This window comes from Lissotriton vulgaris, chromosome 7 (genome assembly GCF_964263255.1).
Source record: "Lissotriton vulgaris chromosome 7, aLisVul1.2, whole genome shotgun sequence".
NCBI classification, from domain to species: Eukaryota; Metazoa; Chordata; class Amphibia; order Caudata; family Salamandridae; genus Lissotriton; species Lissotriton vulgaris.
Genome location: NC_141695.1, coordinates 912,408,754 through 912,414,956, shown reverse-complemented (window position 1 = coordinate 912,414,956; position 6,203 = coordinate 912,408,754). Strand labels below are relative to the sequence as shown.

Here is a 6,203-nt window from a genome sequence, read left to right as displayed (position 1 = left end):
ACCTGGTTTAGAAAATGTAACCGTGTGATCTGACACGGGTCTTGCAGAGGCTGTATTAGTCTACGGAGCTGTCAGACCGGTGTGAGCGCTATATAAATCTTCAAAGCACTAAACCTCCATCTTCCACTGATGTCTAGTGAATATCAGGCTCAGTACTTTCGGTTTCTTGGTGGCCAGGTACTGTTAATCTTGCATATGGGTTGACAAAGAAAAGGCAACAATTACTAACACTACAGAAAAAAAGACAAATAAATCGGATTGGAAGAGCTGTTTGTCTGATGCAGGACAGCACTAGATTCTGCCACTAAACTAAACTTCAAAGCGACTTACCATCTGCCCCCACCACAAGTCGGATAGATTGCAATCCCCACGTGCTCCACCTCACCATAAACTCTTACCTCCTTTGTGCATCTCCGGCGCCCCTCTCAGAGGGATACGCACTACAAAATGTACCCAAAAAATCTGGTACATTTTAAAAGAAAGTCTCCTGAAAGTCCTCAAGCTCACTGTGGGCTCAGTGCATCTGGAAAGGCGTCTGGCACGGAGAGCATATACCTAAGTATTTCTGTACCACGCTCTTAATTGCTGGCAGAGGAAAGGAACAATTGCCAAGCAGCTCAAGGGTGGAGATGGGCACAGGAATGCATCTGCGGCCTTGCATGCTCCAGCTCCCAGGGAAAGACAAGAAGAATGGGAATGGTGCGCGCGCCCTGTAAGGAATGCAGATACCACCCTGCACACCTCTGCTCGCTCCCGCAAGCAAAGCGCTGTGGGAGTGACCAGTAAACAAAGAGGTGGGACATGCGACAGCCGTTGGCCATTTGCGTGCTTTCATTAGTGAAAGCCACATGCAAAGGGCAATCAAATGTGTGGAAGTTGTTTGACCCACACAGGAAGTTTTGGAGTACTCACAAGAAGACCCCCATACAGCAGCACATGCGCGCTGTGCTAGACTCGACCCAAAAAGGGTTTGGTTTCACAGGATCGTGCTTCCAAAGGATCATTCCTGATTTCATGTGTCAGGGTGGTGACTTCACGAACCACAATGGAATCGGTGAAAAATCCATCTATGGTGCCAAGTTTGCCGACGAGAACTTCAAACTCAAACATACTGGCCCCGGAATTCTGTCCATGGCTAATGTCGGGCCCAACTCGAACGTTTCTCAGTTCTTCATCTGCACTACCAAGACTATGTGGTTGGACAGCATGCACATCGTATTTGGCTACATTGTAAAAGGCAAAGACGATGTACACGCAATGGAGAAGTTTGGCTCACGCTCCGGCGGAAAGACATCGAAATAAATAGTGATTGCTGATTGCGGGCTGCTGTAGTTTATCGGTGTAATGCCAGAAACCGGTCCTAGGAAGCTTGTTTCCGGTCCAGGAAAGGCATGGCTTGCCAGTTCGGGTTGGACTGGTCCCATGAGGCACAGGGTGAGATTGATTTGCATATGGCCATGTCTGAACTGGGGTGGAAGAGTGGGCTAAAGAACGGTGATGGATTAAACCCATATCTGTTGACTGGATGTGAGTGTTTGATTGGTTCAGATGCTCCCTCCATCACCACCCCCTTTTGTATTGCTTTGTTTGCCATAAGTTGGAAGGGTATGCTCCGACGTGAGTCCCTTGCTCACTTTGCCTTTGGATTCAAGCAAGCCTGGCTGAACACGCCTGTAATGCCAGAAACCGGTCCTAGGAAGCTTGTTTCCGGTCCAGGGAAGGCAAGGCTTGGCAGTTCGGGCTGGACTGTTCCCATGATGCACAGGGTCAGATCTGTTGACTGGGTGTGAGTGTTTGATTGGTTCAGATGCTCCCTCCATCACCACCCCCTTTTGTACTGCATAGTTTATTTCCTGGCGTACCTCCGATCATTTCTTGTGTAGCTGGTGAAAAGACCACCCATGCCACTTGGTTTAGTTTTCAGCCTTACTTGTGCTCTCCAATGAACTGCATCTGTTGGATTTCTCTGGCTTTCCTTCTCATCCCCTTTCCGAATGTCAATGTATCCCGCAGAATTACATGAAAAAAAAGATTATCACCAATTATAAGTTTTGTCCATGAAATGCGGCATACAAATTTGGGATTTTGGCACAACCTTCACCAAAAGCCACATGTCATAGTACTTCCAAGGCCCTTTTCACTCTGTAAACTCTTGCAAGTTAGACCAAACGAAATATAATGAAGGATGCATTTTCTTATTACTCTCAGTGTGTACCAATTGCAATAAACATGACAAAACTCGTAATTCTGATATGAATGGTGAACAGAAGTTACCACATATATTAGAAAATATTGGGCTGCTCTTAATGATGGCAGTAGTGCAAATTTGCATTCAGACTAGAAATATTGTAGCTTAGCCTTTGTACCATGCATTGAAGTTGTAAGGCACAACAATATACAACATGACACCCAAAATTATATCAATAATGAAGAAAAACAATGTCCCATCCTATTTTGAAGACACCTTGCACATGCACTAGTCATGGCTCAGGTGGCAACTTAACTTCCATATACCACGGTGGAATGCCTTAAAAACACACTGTGGAATATGTCCTTTATAGGCATTATGTAAAATATGGTCTGCAGGTGTGAAGGTGTGGCCTGTATATAAGACATGTTTCTTTGATGTTGGTGTTCATGAAGACATACAAATATAATTTGGATACAGGTAATTTGATCTAAATAAAATCTCAACACCCAAAATAGGTAAATAACATCAAGACATGACCTTTACTGTCTCATCTTCACAATGTTGATGTTCTTATCTTTATGGCTTTTCATTTAGAATGAAACTGTTGTTTCAATTGTGTTTTTACGTGTACATTTATGATCCTTGGTGATTGAAATAAAGTTACTATGGATGGAAATTACGTTTGTGTCTGAGTTGAGTCTGAGGAGAGTTCAACACCTCCCTACCATATATGATCTTATTTACATTTCCAAAAGGAGGTTAGCTACCAGATTTTATGACTGAGGCAGTGTAGCCATTAGCGTAAAACCTAAATGTTCTAAACCCATCAACAAATGCATGACATTCTTGTCAAAAAAACTTAACTTGAAAAGTGCCTATGGCTATTTTTTTTTAAATCTAATGCATACACCTTGATCTAACCTATGCAACAAACCAAGAAAAAAAAACAATCATCAGAAATAAAACCAATAGACCTGCAAAATGAATTGTGATTTCCACAAAATAATTTAAAACAATTGAGCAAATATGATGTATTTATTTATATTCTGAGATGTTTTAAATACCATTTATAACAACTAGATGTATTTGTGTATATATATATATTTATTAATTTGCTGTATTTACTTAATGTGGGCTTTGACCCAAGGCCATTGGAGTGCTGTGCATACAACAGGAAACTGAACTATGTAACAAACAAAGGTGAAAGGGTTTAACAGAGAATACAGAGGAAGATTTAGTCAGATACACACATGCCTCAGCATGTAAGGACCAGAAACAAAACCTAGGATTAAAAAACTTCAGAAAAAATAATTAAACATATTCCCTAACAATGTATTAAATAAAGGGGATGCATTATTTACACTACATGCATTCGTGTTAAAAACAACACAATAAAATGTTAATGCATTTTAAAAGTTAGACATAATCTTTGTTAGACCTGTCATCCTTGGAGTGGTCTCCCCTGACGTTTTGCCTTCGGACCTCCTGTTTTGCTGACTTTAAGTGTGCTGGCTTAGGACTCTGCAAGCCAGAGCAGGAAGGGCAGGTGCATTGTGCACGAAAGGCCTATCTTTGAAGTCACCCCCACTTCATAGGCACAATTGGGTATACGTACTAGACCTCAGACACCACACTTCAGTACACTTCTGGAGCTGAAGACATTCTGCCACGAAGAAGGATTGATGTGCTGCTGAAAGGATGTCACTCTGCTGGACCATATACCAAGAACCAAAGTGACTCCAAGGGCTTGCAACCTGTTTGGAAGTCTCAGGGACATCAAAGATTTCCAACAACCCTGCTTTAGCACCTGGACGCTACCAAATCCGTTGCACTGGTAGGAACCAACGCATCTCCGCCCGATGCAGATGCATCTCTGCTGCCACCAAGGATGAAGACAATGCATTGGCAACTGCACGGCGTGATGATGACACATCATCTACATTCAGGGCTCCTCAAAGACGATGGATGTCCAAATGCACGGCTCGCCAACGACAAGGATCGGATCTGACGCATCGCCTCCCTGCTCCTCGAATTGCGCCCTCAACGTTGACGTGCACTTTAACCAAGCTATTTTTTTTAGCAGAACAAGGTTGGTCCCTGTATCCGACCTGTGCTCCGCTGTGGTGGCCTGGACCTTTGGATTTACCCTGGTTAAGTGTGACCAGATAGCCTCTGACAGTGCATTAGGCTTTTAAGCATTATATTTGCAGATATTCTTGAAGAATTCATAACTCTAGTTCTTTTTATTGTTTTTTTTGTCATTTTGGTCTTGTTGTGTTCATAAACTAAGCTGTATTTTCTAACCCAGTGTGGATTATTTTTATGTGGTGCTTTCATTGTTTCCCAGTTTTAAGTGTTGCACAAATACTTTGCACATTGCCTCTTAAGTTAAGCATGGCTGCTTTGTGTTAAGCTACCAGAGGGTGGGCACAGGTTAATTAATGCTGTGTATCTGTCTTACTCTGACTAAGATTGTGATCCCTACTTTGGCTGGGGGCATACCTCTGCCAACTAGAGACCCAGTTGCAACAACATTGAAACATGAATGTAAACACACACCAATGTACAGAGTTAACATTATTTTCAACCATAACAATTTGAATGAATCCATCCAACAAAAAATGCTCAGAGATTTAAAGCTAAAGATAGTCCTGACAAGAATTCTACACTATGCAGATAATATAAAAGGAAAATCTCCTAAAGAAATGCAAAATACAATCCTCAAAAATGAATAATTCAAGTGAAAAATTCCATATCAGTTCCACTGCAATCTTTAAAAACCCAAAAAGCAGTTTAAAAAAAGGCTGACAACCTGAAACATATAAAAGAAATAGGAAACAAAAGTTGCAAACAGAAAAATGTAAACCCATTTTTATTTCAAATAAAGAAAAGAAAAGACCACCTTCCCAAAAAAAACAATGAGACGTATTATTTGCTGACCGACATCTACAGTATTTTTTTGGTTAAAAATGTATTATCATAAAATGTATGTATTGTCTATTTAACATTTAAAACGAAAAGTGTTAACTTTGACACTTTTCCCGAAATTCTTATTACCAGTAAAGCAACTGTCTATAATTTTTTAAAAGAAGTTGAACATTTATTATACTTCTTTAACCCTAAATGATGCGAAGAAACAAAAGGAGCTCACCCGGAAAAAGCCTGTTGGTGTTTTTTTAATGCCAATTTTGCAGCAGGTTTTGGGGTCTTAACAGCTCAAATCATGGTCCCTCACGAGATTCGATGGTTTTTTAGTATCCTAGCTTGGGACTGTGAAGGCTGGGCAAGGGTTACCGGCCTGGCTTCGCAAACCCAGGGTAAGCTTCATAGACCATTACTCACCTATTGTTAGATGTACGGACCTGGTTCCCAATCTGCAGATCTCATATAGCCTTTTTGAAGGGAGCACTGGATTCATTGTACCCGACAGTGGTGCTTGCTCCGGAGAGAGAATACCATTTTGGGATCTGTGAAACCTTAAAAACAGTTAAAAATAAAAAAAAAACTAGTACTGGTTGAAAACAAACGGGGGTTCGAGGCAATAGAGAGCTGGGTGCTGGGCCTAGTCAAAGGCCTGGGTGTGCAGCCAGCCCCTGTACACATGGATAGATGCTCTAATGTAGTATGTGACAAAAAAAAATCACAATAACACTTCAGGTTAAAGTGAAGTTATAGTTAGCAACATATGTTTAAAAAGATCTCAGAAATTCACTCAAAACGCCAGAGTTCAAGTGCAGTTATCGTAATGAATTAAAGTTTAGGGTTGTGAGCACACTCAATAAGTTGCACAACAGCCATACAAACCATAACTTGCACACCAAGGGGCAGATTTACAAAAAACTGACGCATCTGTACAGATGCATCGGTTTACCTGTGCCTCTATACGAAACCCTTGCGCCACCATGGATGCGCCGTATTTTCAATATGAGCACCATGGCGCAAGGATTGACAGACGCGTTAGAAATTCGGACGCATCTGTTGACCCAAAAGTTACGCATTGCTGGAGTTGCTT

The 6,203-nt window shown here is 41.5% G+C and overlaps 1 pseudogene; it reads left to right on the top strand.

The window, feature by feature from the left end:
* The first annotated feature begins 1,014 nt into the window (after positions 1–1,014).
* On the top strand, positions 1,015–1,332 carry LOC147702681 (peptidyl-prolyl cis-trans isomerase A pseudogene; annotated as a pseudogene).
* The last annotated feature ends 4,871 nt before the right edge of the window (positions 1,333–6,203 follow it).